General features: G+C 37.6%; 1 protein-coding gene across 1 annotated transcript in view; it reads right to left on the bottom strand.

Annotated features, from left to right (window-relative positions):
* The window catches only part of arhgap24 (Rho GTPase activating protein 24), an 80,123-nt gene extending 68,119 nt beyond the window's left edge, over window positions 1–12,004 (bottom strand). The window contains exon 1 of the mRNA XM_015376427.1: window positions 11,589–12,004. The gene's annotated coding sequence lies outside the window, so the exon portion shown is untranslated. The remainder of the gene's footprint in view (window positions 1–11,588) is intronic.
* Between the last annotated feature and the right edge of the window lie 1,203 nt (window positions 12,005–13,207).

Below are 13,207 nucleotides of genomic sequence, written 5' to 3'. Positions count from 1 at the left end.
AAAAAAAACTTTCTTGCTTGACTGTACCCAACATAAACATGGTAGATTCATCTGTTTCCACCACCTTGATCCTGATATACAAAATTCCAGATAAAAAGATAAATAAATCACAGCATTTAGACGATTCATGTTTATATTTTTGGTGTAGATGAGATATAGGGTTTAAAGAGTGGTCACCTTTCCATTACCTCCAGTTTTCTGCACAGGGCTTTATAACAGCACTGCTGGGACTGATCTCTGTTGTAGAATGAATTGAAACTATAAATAACTCCAGCCTCTCTTGGTGTAAATCATTTTGAGGTGGTCAAAAGTAGAAACATTAGCTAAAATTTATATCACACTGAGGTGCTGTCTATAGGTAATACATTCTCAAAAATTTGGTGCAGACATCTTGGGAGGATGAAATACACCAACAAAGGAACGAATGAGAAAATAAAGTTTATTTTTGGTTTTCATGATCAACAAGATAAAACAATTATTTGTGAGTTCAATATTTTAATACTGTTGCTGTTAACAAATGAATCAGATGGGTTTAATGTGACAAATGAGATATTAGTTTCTAATAACAGCAGAAAAAAGCCTTACAAAGCATGAGGAACTCAAGGATGGCTAAAATAGACATTGTAAAATTGTGTGGAAAACGGGGTCATTAGGGTCATTGTTGGCCTGGGTGACCAGGGGAGATGTTTTGGTCAGCCAGGCCAACAATGACCCTAATGACTCCCTTTTCAGAGGTATAGGCCATTATCGGGTATTGCAGGCCAACAACGATCTCAATGACCCCCCCCCTTACTGAGGGGTAGACCTGTTCTTTTGGTTCAATTTGGATGTTTTCTAAGCCATAACAAGGCTTTGCTGGGCTATTCTATAAAGCTTGGAACTCAAGGCTTATCCAGACATTTTGAATTGAAAAAGCTTCCTGCATGGGGAGCGAAATGTCTTCAAACATGGAAAAAAAAATCCAGTGGTTTGTTTTTTTACTTTTTTTTTTTAGAATAACTATGACCTGGATGACTGAGGATCTTCACCAGAAGAATTTAAAATCCTCCTTCTCCCATATTAAGCATTAAATGGCCAAGCGCCATCAGAGATATGATTGTTTCTTATGTTCCAAACAGAGCCCTTCACTCTCAATCTGCAGGTTTAGCAGTGGTTCCCAGAATTTCTACAAAAAAATTACTTTAAGTCTTGGACAATAACCTTCACATTTTTAGTATATGTGAAATGTTGGCTCAAAAAGTTAGCTGGTCAATAACTCACATTAGCTTTTATATAAGCTATTCTTTCTTATAAAGCCCTCTCTACTGAGCATTCTAAAGATGCCAGGTGTAGCTTTGAGCATTTTTATGAAGCAACTGCCAAAAATAAAACTGCCTAACTGTTGTGTCCACTCAGCACATTGTATTGTGGGTCCCTATGTAACACCTGTGTCTAACTTAAATGTTGGTAAAGCAGAAATAGGATACCTGCAAAAGGAAATCTGTATAAAATGGCTCTTCTCCTGTTGTTATAAATACAGTTTCTCTCAGTGCCTTTTGTGTATTCCTCATATCACTTTTTAAATTTGCACAACGGTAAAGGCAGTTTTCAAAATAATTTGTTCTAGTTAATGACCTGCAAAAGCATGTCAATTGCTCAAAGCGAATAGTTCATTCCTCAGAAGTACTCATGTCAGTTATGAACAGAATAGTCAAAAGGCTTTGTCATGTTTTTATTATGACTGTTTACTCAAAATATTTTCCAAAGCAAATACATTTGAACTTGGTGACACTGCCTGTAAAATGTTAAAGTGAGCACATAAAAAAAACGTGGAAAAGGTTTATGAATAGGACTGTATCAGAATGAAAGGGATAGATTGTAGCATTGTAACTCTTTAACTCATGTTCTTATAAAATTGTCTGGTCTTTTCAGGGCTTTACAGTAAGATAATTTGCAAGTCTCAACAATTCCCCAACATCTGCAAACATAAATGCAAATGAAATACAAATAAATGCAAATATCAAGCAGACTAATAAGTTAAATCCTACCATCACCCCGACCATGCATGCACCTCCAGTACAGCCTATATCATCAACAAATGTCATACAACTTCAGAAGGAGTAAAATAGGTAAAAAAAATCTCTGTCCTTCATTCAAAAGGAGAAAAGTTATTCCAAAAGCTAAAGCCATGGTTGCCAAGTTTTATGTTGGGATCCCACTAGGATTTCAATCAACAGGTACGTGGTCTTGTAATTCTACTCAGAAATTATACAGTAACTGAAATAAGGAAGGTAGATCATATTTATCCAATATATGTACTGTAAGCAGAGGTGAAAGAAAGTAAAGCAATACATTTTGGGTGAAGTCATTTCTTGTTTGTCTTTGGAGACATCCTCCATACTTCTTAACCCAGCTTGGTATTTATTATGAGTGAACACTTGCAAACACACCAATAGATCCCATCTTTGACTAGTTCTTTCCTCCATAGCTACTTTATTAAGAAGCGTCCTGTGACATCTTGAGTAGAAGCATGCTCCAGGATGTTCTCACAGCACGCCTCTGAACTTTCACAATTCCGAGAAGTCTGTGGGAAGAGCCACTCTGACCCTCTCTGTAAACAACAACAGCTCAGTATACAGCAGAGACTGGCGCGTCCATAAACACTGAGCACCCGGGAGAACAGCACAAAGATAGCTGCAAATCAGACCTCTGGGGTTTTGCGGCATGTAATTTCTTACAAGGGTGCACCATAGTTAGTGGCTCTGCTGTAGTCATATTAAAATTGGATACAGTCTAAATCTTCAAATACAAGTGAAAAGAACGGAGAAATGATTCTTTGAAAGCGTCATACCTTTCAAGTCATCTTTTGTTTATACTTGTGTGCAGTTGGATTTGGACCAAATCCCCATTTAATTCAGTCCATCAGCAGTTCCTGCTCTCTCAGTCTGTCAGAGATGCCTGGGTGCTGATTTAAAAATAACTGTCACTCAATGAAATCATAAATCATAAACAGCCTGATAAAAGTTATGTAATTATGACAGCTGCACTTTGAAGTAATGGAAAAAAGATCATATATATTCATCTCCTACTTATGAAAGCAATAGCAGCCAGTATTACATTACCACTGTCATACCACCAGATGTTAGCTGCATTATGGAATATGGAAATGAGGAGAACTTTTATTAGTCATTCAACAGGACCAAGCACAAAGGCAGCATCTAGACACTGGCAGTTTTCAGTAATTACACAGTCTATTTGTTCCCTATGTGGGAAAGTCCTTTGGCCTGGAGCACACAAAAGCCTGCTGTTTGACACATCTTTATTTGAATTGTGTGACTCTGAGGGAAAGTAGATTGAGGCCTCTCTTCACAGTGTAGCCCATCCTTTGGGAAATTAAACTTGTTCGAGCATTTTTTTTTTTTAGACTAAAGATCGTTTTCCAATCTTTTGGCCAAAGCTGGGAATTTTTTTGAGACCACAGGAAGTGGCGACCCACAACAGCAACACAATGCACAGCTGAGAGAAAACTACACTGCGGGTTTTGCAGCAATGTTGACTAAAACAGTATAACTTAATGACTGATGATCGATTTTGACTGAAATCTTATATTCTTGCTCTGGTATTCTCCTAGAAATAAAACATTGACAAGAGCCAACAGAGCTGGCTTCAAATTCACATGCTGGATATATACAGCAGCATCATAACAGGTCTATGCTCTCTTTGTTTTTGAAACTTGGGGCCAGCGTTTTTTTATACTACTTTGTTTACAGTTTTGTAGGAGGTTCACAATTCCTTCAAAAATATAATTACACACATTTAAACATTTACCAGAAAATGCTTTTACTTGGGCAGGATCAGGCTTTGCTATGACATAGAGACACACTTAATGTTCTGTTGTGACTATGTCTGACCATCCTTTATTTATGCTGCAAGTTAACTGCTAGTTAACTGCTAGTTAAGCTAATTATTACCTACAACAGGAGGCGTATAAGAGCCTAATGCTCTGTCAGACTGTAATACGTCACTGCTAATGCACACTAAAGATGTAAAATCACCTCCAAGAATATGTCAGCTACAGTATACTACTTAGAGATTGGAGTTTAATACATTAGACAATCTCTAAAGTCCAGGGGCTGAAGTACAAAAAGTGTGTTAGCACATGACACGTGGGGCACAATATTTAAAGAACAACTTGACATGTAATAGAGGGAATATTTAATGAAAGTGTGAATTTATGCAAAGTTTCAACCTTTCATAAAATGTGCTGCAGCAACACTTTTTAATGAAAATATAACAGATTATAAAGCACCTAAGCTCAGACTGAAGTATACCTCCTTTCAGTGTCATTTAACTCATCATCAAAACTGTTTTTTCCACACAAGTTTGAGTAAACCTTAAGTATTAAATGAAATCACATATAGTCTCATACAATGAAGTAAAACGCCTAAAGAAATAACAGAAACAGCTTTGCTTTCATATACCCTGGAAATATTCACTTATTTGGTTATGTTAATATGCATCAGTCTACAGTATGAACCAGGAAGCATAAATGTATTCTCACAGAGGCACTTTAATACCAACCAGAAAAAAAAACAACAACAGAAAAACGGAGCAGCAAATTACTTCCGAACAAGTCAGGTTTGATGAATCATAAGGTAGACAAAGTATAGATAATCATGTGCCTATAAACAGCCCCATAAAGGCCTGCGTACCTGTCAAAGGATTGCAGCTTTGGCACTGCTGGAGGACATCAGCAATAAAAGAATGGAGAGAAATATGTATTTAAAGATCCTACTGACCTGTTGGAACATCATGATGTATGGCTTATTTTCTGGTTTAGACTGACCAGCTTTACAGATGGACACCAGGAGGTTGGCAAAGTCTTTGAAAAAGTTTCTCTGTTAGGGCCTGTCAACACTGTTACCATGGTATTTTGCACTCATGGTGGGGCTTTTTTTGAATATTTTTTTTAGTTTTTGCGGCACTAGTAACTCGTTTTTTTTTTTCGAAAGTAGGCTGACAGGAAAGGGGGTATGAAGAGGGGGAGAGACATGCGGTAAGGACCACAGGTCGGATTTGAATCCGGGTCAGCCACATTGAGGACTAAGGCCTCCGTACATGGGTTGTGCGCGCTAACCGATGCGCCACCTGCACGCCTATGGTGGGGATTATTATCATTATTTGCATATGTATTTAGGGGCGGGCTCAAAAAAATCCATCTGCAGCTGCAGTCATTTCAATGCAAATCAGAATGCATTAAGGTAAAAAACGTTTAAATTTGCGATAACACATGTAAGCACGTTTGCTGCAATTTTTTTAAATTTTCCCTTGCAGTATGACAGCTGTGCACTCATGAAGGCCCATGGTGATTTAGCAAAACCCTTAAAGCGTTCACCCTGGAGTCATGTTATGTCAATGTTCATTGTTGCAATCTAAACATCTGCCACCAAGAGTCAAAGTTATGAATAGAATTGTTTGGCAACTTCAAAAGAGTGTCGTGGTTTGGTTTTGTGAACCAATGTGTGGGCAACCAACAGAACAGCATGATAAGGATGTTTGTGATTCATAAACAAAGGAACTTATGGGGGGTAGATAGCATGGAGCAGGCAGGCAAACAATGAAGACCTAGCTGAAGAGCTGGCTGTAATGCTGGACAACAATGCAGAAGATCAAGCAGGACAAAGAGAGGAGAGAGGAATGACAACTTATGTGGACGAGAACACAGGTGCAAGTAATTAGGGAAAAAGGTGAACTGATTCAGTGAAAGATAAAATGCTTCTGTCATCAAAAGCTGAAATTAATCGTAAAATATACCACTGTTGCAGATGCGTCCTTTGCTTTCTCAAGACTCACAAAAAAGTAAGACAAAATAAAACTTTTGGAACTGTAAAAAATTTTTTAACACAAATTAATACCAGAACTCATGACCCAAACTAAGTGTGCAAACATTTCTACAAAATGTGTCGAAAACACAAATAGCAGCAAAAACGATGTATTTGTCTAGTTATAAGTGATGTTTTTTTATATCTTTAAACACTAAAATATAAATATGTTTTACTGCTATTATTTTTATTGTTCTGTTACATTTCTGCTAAGCATCTTAAGACCCGATATTTATTGATCTACAACTTAAAAATGCGGTCCCAGGCCCAGTTTTGGGAATCAGTGCATTGGAGTTTTTTTGGAAAAGAGAAAAGACGGAGCAAGATGCATCCTCTAAAAAAAACTTTTAACATGGTCCCTCACTACAACAAGCTAAAGTAGACAAAAGCAGGCATTAAAAGGGAAAATCATGCTTCAAAAACAAAAAAAAAAAACAACAACAGTATGATGCAGAGTTGACATCTTTATATTTCTTTTCCTCACTGCCCAAGAGCAGGTGGTTTCAAAACCAGCATTGTTAGTTAACTTAGAGCTCCAAAAGACCAAGAAAAAGGAGTCATGCATCAAAGAAAAGTTTAAGTCTTCATGCTTTCGGTTCAGCTGTGTTTATTACATAAGGTACGAACAATTATTATCCAATGACAAAATGTTTCTTGCCCTGTTTGGGTATCTGATGTACAGTATTTGCAGACTTTGACTTTCTGAATCTTTCATTTTGATTTGCAGACAAAACATAACCAAAAAAAGGCAGTAATCCCACTTTCAAACTTAATTTATCATATGTTGTATGCTTTATGCGATTGTGCCTCTTTATTGATAGCACCCTCACACTAAATGTGATTACTTATGCTTCTGCCATACACTTCTAAAAGCTGACTGAGGAACATTGTTCACTTCCTGTTTTTAAGGAGCGTGATTGCAGAGAAGAAGGGAACAGACCACCAATCATTTTGCAGCCATGAAGAGGAAGAAGTATTGCAAGAACTGGATGAATTAGCAACTAGCAGAGAGCAGTAGATTTTTACAGGATGTAAACGCTGCAGTTGTTAGTCATATTCTGATGACAGTTAAACTATCAGTTTTACACTGTAGCGTGGGACATAACACTTCTTATTTGTTGTAAATTATCTGTGCTAAATGAGATTAACATTTCTGGCACCTTAAAACTAGCAACATGTGGTGGTGTTATACCGGCTCAGCTGCACTGAAGCTTTGAGAACCAAACTCAGGTCCTGATTAATAATCTATCAGAATTTAGCAGATCTAAAGATTACCGTCAGAACATCAATTAGTAATCTTTAGCACACTGCCTTAGTATTTTGAATCATACCAATCAAAGTACAAACCCAACAACTAAACAATTAAGTGTGTTCAATAGTTAACAAAACCAGATTAATCATTCTTCCTTGTATATTATATTAAAATATCACCTTCTTTTACAGGCAATGGATAAAATGGCAAGATTATGAGATGATATGAAAAACACAAGTGGAGAAACATAATCTTTACATTGTCAGTCAGTGCGCTCAGTCCTCTAAATATCCCCAAGTGGCTTCCTCTTTAAGAGCCAGCAAAAATACAGCCCCTGTGACCCACATGTGTCAAAGACAAATATAAACCTTGCCTGCCAAAGCTGCAGTACTTCAAGCTCAGCCCGTCGCTGGTAGTCTCTTGCCATTAAAGACACAAAGGTGAAAGGAGAGCAGGTTTCTTGCTGCGCTGTTGCTGCGCTAATCATCACAGAGGATGTGAAAGAGGAAGGGCTTTCAGGGCGTCCTCAGATGGAAATGATTTTTACATATGAAAACAAACAGTGGTCCATTGCTTACAAAAATTAAGCTTATCATTATTTATTTCTGGGCGAGGTAGCACTGAGGTCTGGATAAGAGGATGCTGCATTACAGGGGTGAGGATGTAGTTCATGAGCAGTCACTACCCACACAGCTCTCTGTAAGTCAATAAAGCAGATGGAGGGATAGAAGTAGGGGAGATGAAAGGCAATGAGGTTTAATATCACAGGCATAAAGGCTTCATCTCAACAGTGAATAGTGCTCCCAGTGAGTTCAATGATGAGTCACTGTCTATTATGTCTATGCCATGTGTTAGCTCTAAAGTGATACACTATCTCCACCCGGAGCAGCCTATGGTATTTTCTTTCCTGCCATGTGTCAGTGCATGTCTGGTGACTGAGCACTATCCTTGTAGCTTTGACTTTGACCAGCTGACTCATTCTATGTATCTCTGACAATATTACAGCTACTGCTGATGTGTCCGTCTTTTGAATTGTGAATCCTTTAAAATTTCCAGAAGAACTATGCTCTGGGAAAAAGTCTAAGATGTGAAACTCACATTAAGGTTGACCATGCATTGTCTAGCAGTGCTGATTTGCCAGACTGCAACAAACATAAATTGTTTGGTTTTTAAGACACCTGCACCTGCACAGTAACCCTTGGTATAAAACCTTCACTGAAAAACATTATAATCCAAGCACCACTGCTATGGTGGTTGACTCTTTTAAGTGGTTTGATGGATGTTTTTGATCAATGCATTTTCAAGTAGATGACTCCAGACATAAGTTTAGTTGGAAATCTATAGCAAGCTGTAAAGATTAACAGACACTTCCTGACCTGGAGATATTCTGAAAAAAAGAATGGAGAAAAAGTCTAGAACCAGTAGATGTGTCCCTGCAGGCTTGCTGCTATAATTTCTGATAAAATGGTTTCACAAAATATTCACCAAGGGAGGATGAATACAAATACGTTCATAATGTTAAACATTTACAAAAAAAAGTTTTCATATTCCTTTACCATTTTTGTTTCATTTTATTTTAGTCTTTCATAAAAAAAAATTACATTAAAATATATTGAAATCTGTGTTTATAATATGTCAAAATGTGAACCATTCATGCAAAACTGCATACACAGGTTGAACACAGATGTGGGTGAAGCAAAGCAAATATTGCAGAAACACAGATATGCAGTTGAATTGGACAGTTCCTGTGTTTTTAACTCTTATTTTTACTTTGCAAGCCAAGGAAATCAATAACAGCACATGGGGGGGAAGTATCAAGGTTAAAGATGTAGCTCTGCATCTCTGCCTTAACAGGCATTTGGTAATCTGTAAAATATGTGAAAATCAGAGTAATGTTTATTTGAGCTCCTGTGCATAATGTCCATAAGGTTTTAACCTACAGCTTCTTTTTTTTTTTTTTTTTTTTTTGAAATAATCTCAAAGAAACCAGTTTACTGTGCGGTTTTAAGAGGTCTTTATTTACTCGTTTAAATAATGTTCACTACTGTCCCCCTCTATTCATCCTGTTTGTCTGCTATGCACTGAAAAACTCCCTTTTTGCTGTAAACTATGCTTTCCTTAAGTTTTTTTTGGCTTTGTGTTGTTACTGCATTTAGATTCTTTTTGCTTTAGCTACATTATTAATGTGTTTCCATCAGCTGTGTGACTCCACACCCTGCTGTTTATGGTGCTACTTAATTACTCAGGGTATTTTTTGTCTCTCTCAGATTTAGCCTTTACGTGTCTGTCCACTGCCACCCCTGGAGATCTACCCACAGAGGTTCACAGGGTACAGCGCATGAGATTTCAGTTCCAACGCTTTGCTATGCGGAGAGGGGAATACATTTCAAACAGAGAGCAGAACAAGATTTAATGACACTTATACATTTTATATCTATATATATATTAGTCCAGTCTAGTCAGTACTGAAGAGAGAAGAAGGGAATCAGAATTTTGAGGAAAATACTGAAGAGAGTCTAGAAGTCAGAAACAAAGATAGTTACAAGGGCCACCATGCACCAAGAACTATCCTTGACAAACTTTGTCACCAACCCTATTTTTATGTATTTTATTAGGATTTTGTATGATAGATCAACCCGTACTAGTGCATCTTTAAGAAGAGGAAAGAAAAGTTTCAAAGAAAATCCTCAAAAATTACATCAGTTTTTCCATAATAAAGAAAATCTACCTTGCAGTGTGATGTTCCAAGTGTTGCGTTTCACTATGGCAAATGTGTTTAAAGAGATGCTGTGTAATTCTTTATACACATAAAACATTTTGCATGTGGGACAGAAAGTTAAATGACAGAGCAGAGTATCCCCTCTCCTGTGTCATTTTCTTTTCACCAGATTTCTTCAAGTCACTCTTCCATAAAGCCCACTCTAGTAGAGTTTATCCTTATTGCTCTCCTTGCCCAGTCGGTCATTGTAGGGTACCATTCTTGTACTGTTGGGGATGTTATTTTATAACCAAACCCTAGAGCAAACTTTTTTCTCTGACATGTCTGCATCTCACCTTAATGAAGCTCCTCACCCACATAAATCTATTTATAAGATAAAGTCGGACTCAGATTTGACTCTGTTTAACTGTCAGTATCCCTATTATTAATTTTTTGATATACATTTGATTTAATTGCATCAGATTAAAAGGTCACAATAAATATCTGCAGAGCACTTTCCAGATGCTTTTTTGCTATATAATTTGAAGACCATTATTTCTTTTAAAGTCGCATAATTTCAGCCCAATAAACTCTGAATGAAAATCAAGGAAGTTTTACTGTTTGATGTAACAAAATGTTAAATAGTTCAAGGCAAATGCTCTATACAGAAAACACATGTGAAAAGTGTAACAGATATTACCTGACCTCTGAAACTTTGGCACCTGTGAGTTCAATTTGTCCTATTGTGGGACCTATTCCTGTTGAATAATTGAGATGATCTTTACTTATTTATTCCAACATACAGGTTAGAAAAAATCTGTCCTCTGCCTTTCCCTCCTAAATACACACCCTCTTAATAAGCAGATATCATAAAGTTGGATGGGGAGCAGTAGAGCACAGCAGCTGACACAGGGAACCTGATCCCTGTGGCTTTCCAGCAGCACAGCCTGTGCGATGCAGACATTCTTGGTGCAGGAGGGTCATCATCCCTCCTTTTACCTCAGCTCATGCCCTTTTTGCTTTCACATCTTCTTTTTCCATTAACCCACCAGGCAGCCAGGGGACAGAGGCTGAATAGATGTATTCTCCCTCCTCCTATCCCTTTTATCAGTTCAACCTGTCCATAGCATCTAATCTCTCCCGGCATTCTTCATTTTCCACATTTTAGAATACTCTAATCCAGTCTGTCAGCAGTTATAATCAGTGAGACCCTGGCACTTGGCACACAACCAACCCATTAAATCAGAAATAATAGAGTTTTAGGATATTTAACTAGCCCAAAGCCATTGGGTCACCATTTAGCAAGGCTCTAATAGGGATCTTAAATCTTTGGGTAAAACACCAGAACTATAGAGAAGTGTGTTAGAAAACAGTGTAAAACTAAAAAGCTCTGATCTAACAAAGCCACAGGTGTTGGATATATAACCAACTTTATTTTTAATTTGTCATTGATTTAAACAGTAAAAATGTCTTCATAATTGAGCTTTCAAATAAATAATGCAGCTGTTTCCAGTTGTTTTTGGTATTAGTCATATGCTAACAAGGGAAACAAATATACTGTTTATAAGTTGATGAACAAGACACTCCATGACTGTTGCTTATACACAGTCATGCTACAAAAAAATGAATTTTTATATGAAGGTTTTTTTTTATGTTGTCCCGGAGCCTAATTTCTACATGATCAGTCATATATAAATGTAGCTTGATATCTGTTGATAACATTGTTTCCGAAGAATAAAATTCAACCCAAAATCAGACTGAACAGAGGCAGACCCACCTTCTATACAGACAGCCTTGTTGAATCCTTCAGCTCTATTGACTGGTGATGCACAGCTTAAGGCTCCGTTACACTGACAGGTAATCAATCAACACCAGAAATCCAAGTCTGAGACGAGCTCAAGTAGGAGTCCTTCTCAGCTGCTCCCGATGCCGCTGTTTCTCCCCTCCTGGATCCACTCTGACTGACTGAATTAGCTGAGGCTCAGACGAACAGTCAGAAACTTTTCCCCTCACTGCTTATACCATCTGCATTCTAAGAAAGGTCTCTCTTGTGCTCAAGATGACTGTCGCTTGGTCAGCCCTGCTGACACACACATGGAGGGGGGCACTGTTGTAGCTGAAGTCCACCCAGAAACATGCACCCTCACAAAAACACAAGCACACACACACTGCCAGTACTGCAATATGCAGACCTACTCCTCTAGTCATACTGGTGAGGCTCAGACTGTGTGTAGTGGTTACAGAGAGGAGGAGGAGGAGAGGGAGGGGAAAGGGTGCATGAGTATGTTTGAGGAAGTCTTAGTATGAGAGCTGTGCTCCAGAACAGCTTTGACCGCATCTGATTTTCTCCTTTATTTCATAATAAACAAAGGAAAAAAGTCAGCGTTTGAACTTTTAAATGGTCTTCCACGTTTTGAACATCTGTATCAACAGCCAAGAATGTTCTTTTCCAATGACTCATGAAAGGAATAAAAAAGGTAAAATTTCCATACTTTGTCTGTGACTAATCCTGAACAGAGAGAGAGAAAGAGAGAGAGAGGGCAGAAAGAGAGAGAGAGAGAGATAACACACAGTCCTAAGGTGTCGTTAAAAAGATGACAGAAACTAATGGCTGTGTAAATGCAGCTCAACAAACATTTATTTAGTCTCTCTCCTCACTTTGGGGAAAAACCAGCTGTATACACACCACGGAAACTGCAGTTTTGTTTATTTGGGATGGCTCTAAATGGTTTTTTTTTTCTACAGGTATGCAATGGTTCTTTTTTAAGAACATTACTACTAAAGAGGAGCATCATTTCTTCTGCAACGAAAACATTTATTTAGAATCTAAAGTTGAAATCAGAAATTTACATACAAGGTATAGCTACATAACAAAAAAAATATCATGCTAAACTTCCCGCATTAAGTGAGTAATGATTAACAAAATGGTTTATATTTGCTGAAAACAAGAATAATGGTAGCATTTAATTTCTCTATTTGATATTAAGTGTGCTTGTTACAAAATACCTTTTAAGCTTTATTACTGGGACAAAACATATTAGGAATACTGACACAATCTTCTCTCAGTAGTGTGCTAGAATTTTGCCGCATTTCTCCTGATGAAGCTTCTTCCACTAGGTAATCTTTGTTGACTCACACACTTGTTTGGGGTTTTGAAAACACACTTTCCATGAACTTGAGATCAAGCCTTTTGTGATGGCCACTTTCTGACAAATGTTGTTGTGCACTCAAAGTGAGAGTAAAGTTGGAAGACTGCAGATGTTTTATCACCATTGCCAGGTCTATAGAGAATGTGGACTGCCCGGGTTGGTATGGTGCCCCATTTATGATAAAATGTATATATTTTGTGTCTGTTTCATGAGGCCCAATTTTCTGTCTTTGCAAAGTTCAAGCTCA

Source organism: Cyprinodon variegatus, unplaced genomic scaffold (assembly GCF_000732505.1).
Source record: "Cyprinodon variegatus isolate N-32 unplaced genomic scaffold, C_variegatus-1.0 Scaffold134, whole genome shotgun sequence".
Classification (NCBI taxonomy): Eukaryota; Metazoa; Chordata; class Actinopteri; order Cyprinodontiformes; family Cyprinodontidae; genus Cyprinodon; species Cyprinodon variegatus.
Note: the sequence above shows the minus strand (reverse complement) of the source record. Positions and strands in the feature narration are given on the sequence as shown.